Source organism: Calonectris borealis, chromosome 6, assembly GCF_964195595.1.
Source record: "Calonectris borealis chromosome 6, bCalBor7.hap1.2, whole genome shotgun sequence".
Taxonomy (NCBI): Eukaryota; Metazoa; Chordata; class Aves; order Procellariiformes; family Procellariidae; genus Calonectris; species Calonectris borealis.
The window spans coordinates 11,380,735-11,397,637 of NC_134317.1; the positions used below are offsets into that span (position 1 = coordinate 11,380,735).

The 16,903-nt window shown below is 46.3% G+C and overlaps 2 protein-coding genes across 10 annotated transcripts in view; one reads left to right on the forward strand and one right to left on the reverse strand.

The window, feature by feature from the left end:
* The window catches only part of PARP9 (poly(ADP-ribose) polymerase family member 9), a 542,373-nt gene that overhangs the window by 250,696 nt on the left and 274,774 nt on the right, over positions 1-16,903 (reverse strand). The gene's annotated exons all lie outside the window — the stretch shown is intronic.
* The window catches only part of ZNF148 (zinc finger protein 148), a 40,922-nt gene continuing 38,968 nt past the window's right edge, over positions 14,950-16,903 (forward strand). For 3 of the 9 annotated variants that reach the window (XM_075152798.1, XM_075152797.1, XM_075152801.1), the window contains exon 1: positions 14,951-15,188. The gene's annotated coding sequence lies outside the window, so the exon portion shown is untranslated. Of the gene's footprint in view, positions 15,189-15,614; positions 15,771-16,903 lie in introns of those variants that run through there. The other 6 variants (XM_075152802.1, XM_075152803.1, XM_075152804.1 and 3 more) reach the window with 4 other exon arrangements.

The window sequence follows — 16,903 nt, forward strand, 5'->3', positions numbered from 1 at the left end:
GTGCAGTCAAGGTGCTCCTCTCCCCTGCAGCCCTCTTCTGTGCTGACTTCTTCCAGCCTAGTGGGAGATGCTGCTTCCCCTCATCTTCTTGCATAACGTCAGCTACAGTCAAGCCCTCATTTTCTTTGGTTTTGTATTTTTTTTTTCCTCCAATTGTTTGATAATTTATCTCCTTGTTCCTTGTGACGTTCTCTTTGCCTCATCCTTACTATTTCTGCCATTTTTCAGAGCAGCTAAAGGAGCTAACCTGCGGGTGAGTCCCTGCCGTGCTGGCCGTGGCACCGGTGGTATGGAGGTGGCCATAAATCCTGACATTCAGAAGGAGCTCATCCAGCCACAGCCACGCACTCGTGGGTCTGCTCGATGCAAACAGTTTGTGATGTATCGCTAGGTTGGGCTGGTTAGGGGCAGATGAATCAGAAATTGCTGCAGAAAGACAGGGATGTGCTCCTTAGCCACCTCCATCCTCCACTTTGGGTCTCCACAGCACAAAGCAGGAAAAGGAGGGAGATAGATTCAGTTGCCGGCAGTTCACTTACTGAAACGCTGGAGGGGCTGTGGCAAAGGCCGTCCCCGGTTTCTGGGGGTCTCTGTGCTCGGGGGGAGGCAGGCGGGCACGAGCGGTACCGATCGTGGCTGCGCTGCCCGTGGAGCTGCACAGCCGCGTTACTCCCATGCGCACCCAGGGCTGCGTCTCCTCTGCCCTTGGTGGCAAGTTGGTGCCAACACGAGATGCACTGGGACTTCTTGGCATCCTTAAGCGCTATTTTAAGAGGGGCTCAGACTTGGGTCCCACGGCGCTGCCAACGAAGTTGACTTTTTCCAAGTTTTTCACCCCTTGGGGAGAGTCCTTCTCCACAGGGTAAGGACTGTCCCCAAAGGTTGGGGTGGCTGCTCTTTGGCCACCTTTCCATGGGGAATGCACTGGAGCATGCCTTGGGGCCAGGGAGGTGCAAACCTGCCTGTCCCTGCCGGGCGGCTGCAGAAGTTACGGGAGAAGGAAGGGGAAATGGAGAGACAAACCGCCCGGTGCCGCGGCTGCCGCAGCCTCCCTGCTTTAGGAAGTAAGCTGAAGGCAAGTTCCCTCTTCGTCCCCTAAACTTGCATTTTGTACCAGCTTAGTGCCTGGTACCTGATGCTGTGAATCTGGAGGGGAAAACCTGCTGTGGGATGCTACTTCAGGTTGTGCAACGAAGCATGTGACTTGCTTGCAATTAATGAGATGATCTCTTTTGGGCTGAGATCACCCATATTTTGTTCTCTCTGTGGATTGCCCTGCTCTGTGACTGCCTTGCTGCAGATGGCAGCTACTCGTAACCTTTTCCTCCCAGCGCCCTCCAGCAGTTTAACCAGTGCTCTCCAGCAGCAGGTACGGTAATTCCCAGGGTAAGTGTGTGACTGATGGGAAAAGACGCCAGCTGCCATGGGAGCCTCCTTTCCTGTGAGCGTGGTCCAGTGCGGCCCTGGGGGCTTCTCCTTCCCCCATTGCTCTCCCGCTGCTTGCCGTGGCTCTCCTGAGCTGCTGGGGAGTGGGGACTGTCACCGTCCCTGGCTGGGAGAATGCTGTGCCCGGCTGGGGCTGGAGGGCAGCTGTCTGATGGAGGTAGGACATCTCCAAAAAGGTGCCTGCTAGCTGGCCCCCGCTTTGCTCTCCCTCGGTTCCTCTGCTTTTCTTACTGCCTACAAAATCATGTGTGCTTTGCTCCTCCAGGTACAGCTCCTGGCTGCAGCCCCCTCTTCATGCTCACCTTCAGAAATCCTTTATTTCATAGCACAAAGCGGGTGCTGCAGCCGGTGTGGCCCCGTGTCCCTGGTGCCGAGTTTGCTGTACCCCGGCTATGCGTATTCTTTGGTAATTGCGAAGCCAGGGAGTCTTGTAAGGGGTCTAGAAAAAAACCCAGCTACAAGTTAGCGTGCTTAGTGGTGTGACAGCGGGCAGTATCTTATCCCACCTTTCCCAGGTTGGAAAAGGTCCCTAGGGAATAAATCTGGGTTGCTGGTAGCTTCTGGTGGGCTGTGATGTGGCCCGAAATGTCCCTGTGAGGAGGAAGCAGTTTAAAAAGTGATTTAAGGGCTTTAAGGTGTCAGGGGGAGGCTGGGGACAGGCAGGACCCGCGGCCATCTGCATGAGAGCGCCCGTCTGCGTGGAGGCTACAGGGAAGTGATGGACCAGTTCCCGTCTGGTGGGACTGCTGGTGAGCTGGTCACCTGTGGGCAGGGGGACAACACGACACGGGAGGGGGACGCAGGACCTGGGCACAGCGCAGTCAGCAGCGTGCGGGGGATAACAGCCGCTGCGGTGTTTCGAAGCCGGCTCCAGGGCTACCGCTCCTCAAACAGGGCTCGTGAGCGCGTTTCTAAGGCTGGGCTGCTGCGTCAGTGGCTCTGGCATCAAATAGGGGCATGTTGTGTATTTGAGTATTTTGCAAACAATTAAACTGCAATTTGTGCCAGCATGACTGCTCTTACTCACAACGTGATGACAATTAAATGAAGTGCAATGTTTAATGACCAGTATCTCATTTTCTAGAGGGCGATTGAGATTTCTTTTTCACACTCTGATGCAAATTTCTTTAAACTTAAGATCTACTAAGAGGGAAAGGGAACGATTCATCTAAGACGAATCACAAAAACTTGCTAATTCTTTTAGGTGTGTGCTCTGTGTTGCTGCTGGTTTGCTGCTACAGGCTTTACTATAGATCTGAAAAAACTTCCATTGTGCAAAGAAGTGTTTTTTTTCTGGACACCGAAGCCATGACCCTCACTCGAAACTATGCAAACACAAAGGGACAGCCTGACCGTGCAAGGTGGTGCTTTCACTAGCAGCTGCTGATCGGGGTCAGGCACATCACAGGGGAGGATCACAGCAGCTCCCTGCTCTCCCTCTCTCCTCCCCGGATCCCCTAGCTGCGGTGGGTGATTTAAGGTTAACGTTCCTTCTTTTGTTAATTTAGCTGTAGCCTTAAAAAATAGACATCTTAGAGGGAATGGTAAGAGGATGTGCAAATTCAGCAACAAGAGATCAAGAACATTATATTCCTGTTGGTGGTTGTGCCTTTACACATTATAACAGACTTAAGGACGGACAGACATCTCTTTCTTTTGAAGGTTGTGTCCAGCACAAGCAGGTCTTCAGTTCCAGCAGGACCTCTTAGGTGGTACCACAATACCAATTAGGTAGGAATGATTTGATGTATTAAAAGATTTGGTAAGTTGAGACTATTAACGATTTCCAATAGTAAACAGCATCCGTGGTCTTCTTGCTCTGTGTTGTTTAAAGGGCTGTACCACCCTGAGCCGCTACCTTGTAGGAATTTCGGACTGATGTAACCGTGAGCGGCTGGTGTTCGTCATTGGCTTCAGGATACTGCTCCTGCAAGGTGAAGTGAAATCATTGTAGCTTTGCCTTTGTCTATTTTAGCGTCAAAGGACATGTTCCTATAGCTCCAAATTGTTATGAAAATCATCCTTCACTAGACTAAACTTTGAAGCTGCAATATTAACCATTTTACATGCCTATGATCGGCGTTTCTGTGGTGAAGACACAGCGACGTCCTCTTTCTGTTTTGACCCAGCCCGTTTGCTATTTTTGCATTTAATATTTTAATGCTGTCTCAGCCTATGCTACACCCTACTCTTCTAGTTCTTTTCTTTATTTGTGATTCAGATAACTTTTGTTTTACCAACATAACTTACTTTGATAACACATTCTATTTAAGAGAAAAATGGTGTTTTGAACTTGCTCTGTGGTTTTTTCCACCATCTCTCCCAAATGATTTTATTTCTCTACTTTGGCACTAAATAAGACCTGGTTTTCTTCCTTTTTAAGGACATTGACTTACTGATTTCTACATGAAAAATTCACCAGCATTAAGACTACTCATTAGTATGCACAGCTATAGCACAGGATGTTTTATTTTTTTGACAGCTCCAGCTTTGTTAACTTCTCTGTAAACTGTGGGGAAAAAGCAGCCATTTTAGTACATAAGTGGGCTGTACTACAAACAGACACATTTCCCAAGCAGGAAGCGATCTGCAAAATATTGCCAATTTGCATGCAATTAGGAATGAGATTGATTATCATATCTTTAATTAAATATGCTAAGTGAGTTGATCAAAAATGGCCAAGCTGACAAAATGAAAGTATCCTTGATCTACATCTAAATACACATTTTTCAAAGGAAGTCATAGCTTTTTATCATGCCTTCATATTCCAATAGCTGGCATTGATTTCAGCCTGTCAGCTTGCATCTACTGGTGTTGATAAGGAGTCTTTGATAATATGTTGATTTTCTTGAATAAAGCTATTTTTTCCCCCGGAGATGTATGGATTTTGGGTCACCTTGTCGGGTTTGCCCTTTTGTATTCAATGAGTGACCCAGAATCTCCTACCCCTATTTATTTATTTATTTTTGCCATTTTGGCAAGGTTATCGCTAGATATTTTATCAGGGTCTATTTCTTCCGTGCCTCTGGCTTCTGAAAATTAAGAATTAACTTTGTCTGGCAGCTAGGACCAACTGCACAACCACCAGCAGCTTTGCAACACTTGTCAGCCCACTGGAGGGGCTGCGGGAAAGGGAAGCTGCCTCTTGTCTTGGGACAACGCTTTTCCCCACAGCTTTGACCCAGAAAAAAAATCCAGTGTGTTACCTCGCAGTCTACTGTCACCATTTTTCCTCTGCAGTTATGTGCTTTCATCCCCTCACTAGCTCCTTTTCCACCTGCCCTTTGAAGCACTGATGGGATATTTTCTTCTACCATTTACTGCAGCTCCTCTCAGGCTGGGCAAGAGGCTCTCCTTCCACCCAGCGACTGGTTTTTCTTCATCTGCTTGTCTGGTTTGGTGTGCACGCATCCAGCCAGCAAACAAGGGCAGTTTACTTTACAAAGAAACATGGGTTTATTTATTACAAGCCATTTTAAATCATTTATTTGACTTTTAAATTATCCTCAGCGTTGAATTCTCATCTGCTTTGCAGATGGAAAGCAGCACTTACCAAACAGCCTTTATTGTCTGGGATATCCCCAGCCCACAGCCAAACCATTCTGATGTTCTTCTGACCACTTTCATTTTATGTTGTCCCTAAGGCTCAGCCAAGCTCCCTGGATTTCCCAAGCAGGCGGTAATTGCTATTCTGGAGGCTTTCTGAGCTGGCATTATATGGGCCAGCCTCCTGACCGACCTCCCAGGCTTTCTGAATCTGCCTGGGCACGAAACGTGAGGGTGTGCTGTCCTTCTTCAGGGTCTCACCTGCAGGACGCAGTTGGTCCTCCTTATTCCTCGCAAAGCCTTCTAGAGGCTTATGTCAGTGTGAAAGGGACTTCACAAATGCTATGCCAGGTGTGATGCTCTAGAGCCTGTAAGCTCTAGCGGACCAGGAGAAATGGTACTCTTCCATCAAGCTAGTTGGAAGTCGTGTACAATTTGAAAACCGCATCAGTGCTGTTAGCTGAAAATACTCTGGTGTTGCTACATCACTAGCTCTAATGTTAAAAAACAGCTGCTGCCGGTAATGAGGTCGTCTATGGAGAGACCATATCATGTGCAGTATCCCTTCCTTACCAAAGTGGACCCATGGAGAGAAGCTGAGGAGGGACCTCTCTGCTCGTATAAAATACTGTGATGTATCAGCATTACAAAGGTCACATTTTTCTTAATGCCCACACGCAGCACCACATTCCTTCCCAGAAATTGGTCTCTTGATGTTTGTTTTGTGTTTTAAACAAATTTCTGGCAAAATTTCTGGTATGTCTCTGAGATGTGTCCTTAAACTGATTCCCCTTCAAGTTCAGTTCTTCATAGGCACTAGCTGAAATGTAGAAATAATTGAAAATTTAATGGTTGGAGTTATTCAGTAATAAATAGGTTTGTTAAATTAACTTTGGGTAAGACTTTGCAATGAAGACCTTTGCCCTGCTGTTTATAGGTACTGTGAATGCTGTCATCCGGGTTGGAGATCCTTTGTCACTGTTTGTTCGTTATTGGATAAACTAGACACACAGAAACAGCTAGATACACCTCCTTGATACACACGCTCAGTTTTCTTAGGATGATAACACGGCCATGATTTTACAATGTCTGTTCAAGTTACTGCTTTGGGGCAAAGCAGTGTTTTTGGCTCAGGACACATTATATATCCAAGACAGAAAGTTCTTGGACCAGACCTGTCCTCTGTTCTTTCAGCGATGCGCAAGTACGACCAGCCAGTCCCCAGTCTACTGGGATGAAAAGTACCCTCTTAAAAACAAGCAGTCCTCCTTTTTGGCCCCTTCGCTGTCTTTTAAAAGAGCAATATCTGAAACTTCGGCTTTTTGGCTGCTTTCCCCCATCGCACGCCTGTTCTGCGACTGCGAGCAGCTAGCTGGGTTTGCAGTGTGACCTCCCCGTGGGCCAGGGGGCTGCCGGCCGGGATGGCTTCGGTGGCTCTTGCCGCAGTCCTCGCACCAGCAGGAGCGCGGCAGCGGGTGGCAGGAGGCCGTGCATCCTTCCCTCAGTCACTCGTGTTGTTTCGCTAAGGAACAGCTCTCGAGGGATGGAGCGCAGCCATAAAGGGCCGTGGGGGACAGCAGAATGTGGTGCAAAGGGCTGGTATCAGGCAAGTTGAAGCAGACTTTTTTCACAGCCTTTAAGGTGTCTCATGTACTTATGTGGGTAAAAAATTTTCTTTCTGAATCTGTTTGTTTTTAGCATCAATGCTGGATGTACCATAGCAGAGAAATTCCCCATTTTAGTCTCTTGTTGTAAAATTCCTTTGGTGTTTTTTTTTTTACTTTTTGTTTTTTTTTTTTTCTTTTTAGTTTTAGATATCTCACCTTCAGTTTGGTAGTGGAGAGAAGGTCACTTTATTCTACACTATGAGAAAAGAAGTTCCTGATCAGTCTGTACCAGACATTACTTCATGTACTTTTATTCTGTCTCCCTTGTTTTTCTCTGAAGATAATAATCCCAGTCTTTTCAATCTTTCATGAATTGCCATGCCCTTGATCCTACTTGTTGCTCTTCTTTGAATCCTCTGAAGTTCCTGGTCTCTTTGAGATGGCTGGAGATGGCTGGACCACAGCAGACTGCTTGAGGTTTTACCACAGATCTATGTCAAGATACTCTATCTTTTTATTGTTCTTCATGCTATTTTATCTGCTTGCTTATTTATCCGCACACTGAAAGGATGGAGTTGTTGAGCTTTCTGTTGCACAACAGCAAACAAGGCCGGGTGGCACCTGGGGGCAAAGGCAATGATCTAGGTTCCTTCCTAAAGCATTCCTTGTGTATTTGTTCAATCTGTTCCTAAAGACCTCTGGTGACTCCACAGCCCTATAGGCCATCCCAGTGTTTTGTGACCTTTGCTATTAGAAAGACAGAAAAATAAAACAGACCTAAAACTTTCTTGCTGCAATTTACATCTTATATACCTCCCATGGGCAGGGAAAACTGCTTTTTCCACTTGTCTGTGCAATGGCCTCTTACATATTTGAAGACTCTCATCATGTTTCCCCTTTAGCATTCTCCTTGGGAACAAGTGCAGTTCATTTAGGCCTTTTTGGTCATGTTTTCTAGATCTCTTATCATTCTTACTGTCCTTTCTGACCAGGCCATGTCTTTTCTGAGCTTCGTGCCCCAAATCAGACATAATACTTCTAGTTGAAATCTTAACAACGTTGTGTAGACTGAATGAAAATGATTCCTCTGTGTCTTACAAGGTATAAGCCAGTTCATACATAACAGCATGATGTGCACATCAGTTCATGTCCGGCTTGTGAACAACCGTACTGCCCTACTAAACCATCTTCTGAAATACTGCTGTCCTGTAGCCCAGCCATAGATTCAGTGCAGGTCCTTTCCTCTTTCCTTACTGAGCTGAGCTCCATCTTCTCCAGCTTACTCCTAGACTATCAAGAGGAGGCTGAACCTGGATCGCAGCCATTCTTGCAGCCATGTCCAGCTTGGTGCAATCTGGAAATTTAGCACTCTTCGTCCTCCAGCTGAAGCACTGAATAGTCTGGTACAAGTCCTGAACAATTCCATTCTATGCATCCTTATACTTTGAAAGAAAATCAGTCATAACTACTTTCAAAAAAGTTTACTCATTAGCTTTGCATTGGCCTTAGAGAAATTCCAGCTTGTTCACTTCTTATATTATGAGAAAGGCACGTGAGAAAATTACTTATCAACAGCTTTACCATCTTGCCTTTCCCTGCCAAGAAGAACCCCCCACCTGAAGCTGTATTTAGCCATTTTTCATTTGTAAGGTACGTTAGCAGTTTGCCTTTTCTCTTAAATGCATAACTTCATGCAGATACAATGAACTTTCTTGGCCATTACGTTGTCCATTCGTCTAGCTTTTTTGAAGGTCTCTGAAGTTTCCTTTAGTCCCCTCCAGGGCCTGGTTAACTTGATAAATTCATACCTATGTTTTCTATTTCTATCCATTATATCCCAGTTTAGCGTTCATCTTTTCCCAATCTGTAGTATAACAAACAACATGAAATGGATTTAGGATGGAAGGCTGAGGCCTTGGCTGTTAACCTGATGCCCTGATGAAAAGTGACCACCTAACCCTTCTCTCTGCTTTCTGTCTCCTGGACAAATTCCAACATCATAAACTGTCAAATATATTTTGGAAGACAAAGTAAACTTATGTTTTTCCTTATTTCTTACCTTACCAATACAATCAATAATTCTAAGAGATTAGTGAGATCTGATTTTCATTTACAAAACCTTACTTGCCATAACATTATCTTCCAAATGTTTTGAAAGACCATTTTGATGGATTTGCAGGTAAAGATGTGTGGCTGCACAGTTTTGCTGGCAGCCCAGCTATTTCAGCTTCCGACAGTCACAGATACGCTCTATGTGATTTGGAAAATGGCTAATAGCCTGTCTTGTTCCAACATTTCCTTATTATTGTGATGCAATTTTTGAGAGTACTACCAGAGGAGACCAGTAAAGGGAGGGCAACTCTATGATGTTTTTGATTATGAGACTGCAAAACCCTAGACCCCCTCCTTTTTTTTTCTGTGTCAAGCAATTAACTTATAGAGTTCCAATTCCAACCTTTTAAGGCTTTTTTACTTCTTCAAGAATCTCTCCCCGTTTGGTCTTCAAGGTCCATTTGCGCCCTTCGCATTTTCCCCTTCTTCACTGCCAACTGAAATTCAAGATTTTCCTTTTTACTGGCTTTCATAGATTAAGATTTCCATACGCTGTCGACTTTCCATTCCTGAAATAATGTATGGAAAGTTCCCATTTAACATAATGGCTTGATCCTTGTCACCCTGGGAATGTACATCCTCTTGGGCTTCATTGGTTTTAGCAGTATCCATGTCATCTACAAAAGGCTGTTTGGTTTTTTTTTTTTACGTTTTCCTGTTTTAACTTTGAACTTTTGATTAATAAATATCAATCTGCCATCATTATCGCTGCATCATAGTTTGGTATCCTACCTGCTCTTCAAATCTTTTAAGTCCCGCTTTTAATCGGGTAAATGTTAGATTTGTGAAGAGGTGTGAATCTGAATTTCAAACACAGTAGTTACTTTAGACAAACTCTCAGTGCATATGAGGTGGTGTGATGCAGCCTACAGCACTTTAGTGTAAACTAAGAGTATTGACACAAAGTAGATATGAAATAGCTGGTTACTCTGCACTGAGTAACCTCCCCATACGAACAAGCCTTTAGCTAATGGTTCAGCTAATGCTATTTTTCGAATTAGATTCACAGTAATACTTCAAACTAAAGAACTCAGCTGCAGTGGGACACTTGGGAAAGATTAAGATGAATTAAGTAAAGGTGTGACATTGAATTGCATTAGTTAAAGCCCACCAAATCCCTGTGTGGATGCTCTCTCTTTTACAGATAAAATATCCTTAGTTTCCTTTACATTTAATTCTGAAAGGCTTAATTCTAAAATGTTCACGCTAGGGTTTAAGGCCCTCTTACCTTTCCCATCTTCAGTTAATTCAACTTAAATGTCTTAGGTAGACAGCCAATCTAAGTTAAGAGTGGATGGTTTTCTGCTCTGCTTGTAGCTTGTGTTTTAAGGCAGAGAAATTGGTTCTCTGAGTTCTGCTTCATTGTGTCATTTGACAATTTATGTTAGGCAGAGTACTATATTATCATCATTTTTGTTGCTTTTTCTGCCTGTTAGGCATCTCATCATGGGACATTAAACATCCTCTTTTCTTTTAATCTGGAGATTTATAATGCTAATTTTATAGGAAAGTCTTGTGGGACCAAGTCAAATATACTACAGATATCTGAATGTCTGAATGTCTACACAAAACCATCTTGACTGATGCTGACTTGCTATCTTTCTTTTTTCCAGACAGGTGTATCTCTCATCAAACCATTACTTTTCCTTTCCTCTAGGATTTTTGCGATGTCTTCAGCTCAAGTTTTAAAGCACTTCAAGCTGCTGTATTATTGTAAAATAAATGAATGAGTCAAGTCAGGCGCGTTTGTGGCATTAGAAACTAATCTGATATGAAGACTTCTTCAGGAATCAGGTGGAAGTGGAACAGTGTTCTCAATAGATTTGGGAACAGAAACTATTTCGGGAATAAGGAAAAGAGACAGTGACTTGCATGCACCCTCTCCTTCTGACCAATATTTTCCATAATTAATTATTTTTGTTTACAAGCATCAGATGCACAGGTATTTTGAGACATACCATGTCATCACATCTCCCTGCATTAGTTAACGTCAGGACAAGCATACCGTACAACTCTGTGACTGATAGCATTATGATTGATTCCTGATCTGCTAGCAGTATAGGGCAATGCAGACTCAATTGAGTTGGACTTACATGGGATCATGAATTGAAAGCCTGCTATTAAAAAAATAAATAATTAAAACACAAATTCAGTCAGGGATGCTGAAATGAAGAGGAGCAATTTACAGACAATATGAGTGGATGCTCAGACAACGGACTCATTTAATTTTCTGCACTGAATGTTTGTGTTAGTTCAAGCTGTGGTGAAATATCTGAATTGAAAAAATGAAGGAGATTTTCTAGCTTTCACTAGCAAGCGTTCCCTGATTATAACCACTGTTGAAATGGCAGGCATTCATCTAGGCATTTCTGAAGCATCGTTCATTGTACTACTGGCACAAACTAGTATTAACCAGGGCTACAGCAGCCTTACTGGTCCAAGGAAGGAGGGGAGGAGAGAAACTGAAGGCATTTAGTTTTCTTTCTGATTCAGTATCCGATAGCTCCATTTAATTCAATGGGATATTTGCATTTTTGAAGCTACACATGTGCTTGGCTCTGTTGCTGAACAGGGAACAAGACATAAATCTGCGATGAGGACTAACCAGTGTTTATCTCCACTTCTGTGGTGACAAGCCATTTACAGCAAACCAGTTTATATTTACTTCTTTCTCTGTATCTGGGTTTAGTCCCAATGATGATTACTGTTCCTTTATGCAGTCGTGATTTGGTACTCATTTTCGTCAAAGGGGTTTCCAGGCAAAATTGCAGGTGATGCCCAGCATGTAGACAGTAGCCACTAAAGCTTAAACTAACTTTCACGTTAAAAGAGTAACTCAAGTGGGTGTGGGAGAACATACCTGTTGTCTCTGAAAGTCAAGTTAATCTCATTCTGCACCAAAGTTATTAACTTCAATTGTTTGATGATTGCACAAGCACAGAAAAGGCTGGTTTAGCATTGTTTGGGAAGATGAATTGTGTATTTCCACACCTTAACACCCCACGCTTTCTCTTGGATTTACCTTTCTTTTGAACTTTCTGTTTGGAGAAGATAAAGATTTCTCAGGCAGTGTTCCCTATCTATGAATTACCGACATAAACTCTTCACTGATAAAAGTCTTCCAGATTTAGCATAGTTATAAAATATTCAGTAAAAATATTGATACTTGACATGCAGATTGCTTTTCACACTTCCTTTGGCCTGATCCTGTAACAACATACAGACATGAATAGTCCAACAGATTTGTTTTAACTCTAAAAAAGCCAATTGTGTGTGTTTGAAGGAATAAGACTATTAAGCTCAGGCTAGATGAATTCAGACAAATACGAAAGCATAACTTTAAGAGATAGGCTAAGTGGCCATCTTGAAAACCCACCTAATCGGTGGACTTCTCTCTCAGATTCCCAGGCTGGATCTTTCCAGATCAGCTGCTGCTTCACTAGAAGTTATGGCTTGATGCAGAAATTCCTGAATGAAATCTTTCAATTTGTCATGCAGGAGTTCAAGTGAGACGGTTCGTCTTGTTCTACAGAGTTACTTCTGAAGCCACTTCCTGTTTAAGACCTTTTAAAACATACATATATTGTCCAACGATTCCCAAAAGCCACTCTTTTTAATATATAGCCTACTTGTGCTTCCTATTTTTCTTGGTTTCTAGATTTATACAGAAAAGGGAAGAAAAAAAGAAGTGCCTTTTACTTTCCATTATTTAGCCCTCCTAAAAAAAGGAAACTGAAACGTACTTTGCTCCACGCTGTGCACACATTGCCTTTTAGAGGGTTTCTCATGGGTGGGCGACTTCTGGAATTCAGAAGGGAGAGGGAAGACTATATTAAAGACTATTAAATATTTCCCTAGGGAAAAGCAGAGTTTGTCTGCTATTTACAGAGAGGCACAAGGAAAAAAAAATAGGTCAAAATGCAAGTGCTCCTTTAAGCTTCTCAAGCTACTGACTTTATAGATTCTTTTTCTATTTTGTTATGTCAAAACACTAATATTAATAAATAAACACTGCAGTATTAAATGTGTGTCAAAACACTAATACAAACAATGTCAGTGCCGTAGCTGTGTGACTTGGTGAGGAGCTACCATCATTTGAAAATACGGGTGGCAAAGAGGCAAAGGTCCGAGGTCTGACGTGTCCCTTTACTAACCCGGCCTCAGTGGGGAGGACTTCCAGATGAACAAAGCACTGTAAGGTTCTCACTGAACTTGACAATTTGTAGGTGCTCAGTTCCTCTTCAAACAACAACAGAAAACTCCACCCTAACCCAAACTGACATTTGAAAAGTGGAACGTGTCTTGATTAAGGTCATAGAAGAATGGTAGGAGAGGAATGAACAGAACCCAAATATGCTGAGTCTTACTTCTTTGCATTAACTACAAGACAGTCTTTCTTCTTCATATTACACTGTTAATTGCCAAACAAGTTTTTTTGAAAAGCAGGTTCCAATTGATGTGTCCTTGGAGAAAGACTTGTGCTCACCCTGCAGAAAGCTTTAATTCCCCAGTGTATTTTAAAATAAGGTTTTAGTGCTGAGCTTCCTGACTCAGACTTAATGAAATTCAAAAGATTTTTTTTGACAGGTAAAAATGAATAGAGTCACCAAATTTATTGTCTTTGAAGGAAAAAAAAAAAATCAAAGCTGCATAAATGTACATCTTCCCTCAGTTTCTAAAACTCTATTTTTGGAAAAAAAAGTTTCCCATTTTATTCAGCAAGCAGGTTAATGACACTCCTTGTATTTATGTAAAACTGTAGATGGCTGCATGAAATGTAGCCACATTTTATTAACTCCTTCCCCTGTTTGTACAGATTGAGTACTCAGTGCAATTATTTTGAAATATATGCATTGCACAAAGTCAGGGCAGACCTTCAAACTGGGTCTTAACGTCATTAATATTTTCTTCTTAATGCAATTTATTACACTGTAACTGGATGGCACAATCTATGACCTGCATAAGGATGCAGAACCTTATTAATGCATCTCGTTAAAGGAACTAGAAACCCTACATAAAGCTGACTCACCAAGCAGATGCGTCTTACTTCTAACAGGACCTGAACGAAGGGCATAAGCCTTGTCGCAGAGACAGGGTGATCCTGTAGGACAACCTGGGAATAACTAAGCTTGTAGCAAAAAGCTTTGGGCTGCTGCTGATTGCATGACTCACAAAGCTAAGCCCGGTGAAGCTGGTAAATTTTACCCAATAGAGCTTATGCAGATTTTGGCTTCAATCCAGCAGAGCACTTAAGTAGATGCTTAATTATAAGCAAGTGACATAAAGCAATTTAGTTAAGCACGTGTTTAAGTGCATTGCTGGGCTAAAGACTTTAGAAAAACGTGGAAAAGTTGGTAACTCCTAAAAGAGGTGAAGTTGAAAGATGCAAGAGAGACCACACAGCCGAAGTTGTAAAGGCGCAGGCAGTTTGGGTGGAGAGCCATTCCAAGGAACGTGCGGGCTTTAAGAAGATTTGGCCTCTAGCAATTCTCCACATTGTTTACTGTGTGGGGTCATGGAGGACATCACGATCATGGAGATTACAGCGCAGAAAACTCGTCTCAAGACTTCCTGATGGATCTCAGGACTTCCTGATGGATTTGGAGGCCCCGGGAGTCCCACAGCCACCACCTCCGTATGCCCACCAGTGGTCTGGGGTCTCCCGCAGCCCACTGCACCGGGCCCGCACCCCTCTGCCCCAGAAGGTCCCGGCCTCACCCGAGAGAAGTGGGGTGCATCGGGAGGCGGGAACCGGGCTCTGTGGGGGGATCGGGGTTTACTTCAGCCTCCTCCGGGGCACTGACCGCGGCCGTGCCGGCCCCCTCTCCCCCGAGAGCCCGTACTGGAAATGAAGCCGCCGGAACGGCACCGGGAGGCACCCCCGGCACGGCCCCCCAGCAGCGCCATCCCCCCGCCCGAGGCCTGGCCACCCCGCACGGCCGAAGGGCCCTTCCCGCCCCACCTCCCCTCAGGGCCGGCACGGGGCAGCGCTCGGCCGGGCCCGCCCGGCTGGGCTTCCCACGGCCGCGCCAGCCTCCTGACCCGCGCGTAACCCGGGCCGCCGGCATCGCATCGCCCGTCCCGGTCCCGGCTGGAGGCCCGGCGCGGCGCGGCGCGGCCCGGCTCCCCTCTCCTCCTCCTCCTCGTTTCGCCGCGCCGCCGGCCCGCCGCGCCCGGGCGCCCGCCGGTCCTCCGGGCGTGTTTCCCATGCTGCACCGCGGCGCGGCGGCGCTCTGGCCGGGCTGTCGCTGTCACCGCCAGCAGGAGGCTGAGGGAAGGCGCCGCTCGCCCCGCCGGAGCAGGAAGAAGCCGCCGCCGCCAACTTCCCCTCGGCCTCCCCTCCCCCGCCGCCGCCGCTCCCCTCCCCCGCGCCCCGCCGCCGCCCCGCCATGCCCGGGGCCGCGGCACGGGCACTCTGAGCCGCCGCCGCCGCCGCGCCCCGGCCCGGCCCGCCTTCTCTTCGCAGCTCTGCGGCCGGTAAGTGCCGGCGGGCGGGAGCGGGAGCTGGCCGGGTCCGGCCGGGCCCGCCCGCCCGCCGCCGCGGCGGCGGCGGCGGCGGGAGGTGCGCGGCGGGAGGGAGGGAAGGAGGAGGAGAGGGAAGGGAAGGGGGGGCCGCGGCTCGGCTCGGTGCGGCCCGGCGCGTCTCGCCCGCATGGGCCGCGCTTGGCCCCGCCGGCGGAGAGGCCGCCGAGCGGGGGATGAAGAGAGAGGCGGCGGGCGCCCTGCTCCCCCGCTCCTCGCCGCGCGGGGGGCCGCCGGGAGCTCCCTTCCGCTCCCCCCGGCCGGCGGCGGGGCTTCCCCGGCGGAGCCGGCCCCCCGCGCGGCGGGCCGGGAGCCGCGGGGCCGCTGCGGGGCCAAGCAGGCCTCGCCGGGGAGGTGGGGATGGGGCCGGCGCTGGCAGCGGGGCCGTCTGACAGACGGACAGACAAAGAGCCGGGGGAGCTGCGGAGGGACGGACGGACGGACAGGCGGGCAGGCAGCGTGTCCCCCGGGCCCCGTCCTCCCGGGCGGCCGTATCCTCCCGCTGCCCGCGTCTCCATTGTTCCTGGTGTAAGATAGGTGAAGTGTGCCGGCTTGCGAAAATTTATTTCGTTTAATTTCATTTTTTGAATAACCTTCTCCGAGTCTCCTCTCAGCTGCTCGGAGGAAGCTTTTGCAAGGGACCCCTCTCCAGCGCTGGGAGCTGCGAACAAGTGCCAGGCTGGAAGTGGTTGGGAGGGCAGGGGGGACCAGTAGGAGTTGAGGAGAAATTAGTTGGGCTTTAAACACTTTCACTCTTCATCGTCTATCCTCCTCCAGTTCCTGCCAAACCTCAGCTGGGATGAGTGCAGCAATGTCTGTATTAAGCTGGCTCATAAAAAGGGAAGACATTTGTGTTGCAAACATAAATCATCTCTCTGATCACTTTGTTTTCGTAAACTGTTCAGAGCAGCTGTGAGGGCTTTTGCACAATTATAAAAAAAGTAGATATATAGAATCCAGTGATCATGGCGTTAGTCTTGCTTTGAAAGTCTACCTGGAGCATGACCTATCTCTCTGTCTGCATACATGTGACATTCTGGTCCAAGAAGTTTTAGGTGGGAGAGATGTCTTATTTCAGCTTCTTCGCCGTTGGTACCAGACATATGACAGAGGACGATGGTTTTTGTCTTGAGTAGGATCTCAGTTGCTTTGTTTATCTGCCATACTTATTCACAGATTTCAGTAATACTTCACAAGCTTGCTAGGAATATGTACCTGGGCCTGTCATGCTTAAACATTTTGGAGTGCCCATATCGGATTTCGTCCTTGTAAGTGATACAACTTTTGCAGTCGTTCTCCTTGAGTTTGGTGATGCATGCCTTGTGAAGGAAAGAGGTGGAAAAATAGTGCTAACCTGTATCAATTTTTGAAGGCGTTCTTAGGCTGCACTCAAAATCAGATTAGATAAACTAGATATCAGGTAGACTAGATAAACTCAAAGTCAGACTAGGTGGGCGATCTAGACTTAAAATCTATCCTGTTATGTAAAAAGTTTGCATACCTTTAGGCAGTGTTAGTTTTTCAGTGTTCCACTTCCAGTGTTTGGGATTCGTGCATGTGTCCAGTGACAGCTGTCATCTGCAGAAGCTTTGGCTGTGCTGGGAAGCTCCAGAGCTCACGAGGCCTGCTTTCCTGTGGATCCCCTGGGATCTGCAAACTCCTGGTACAGG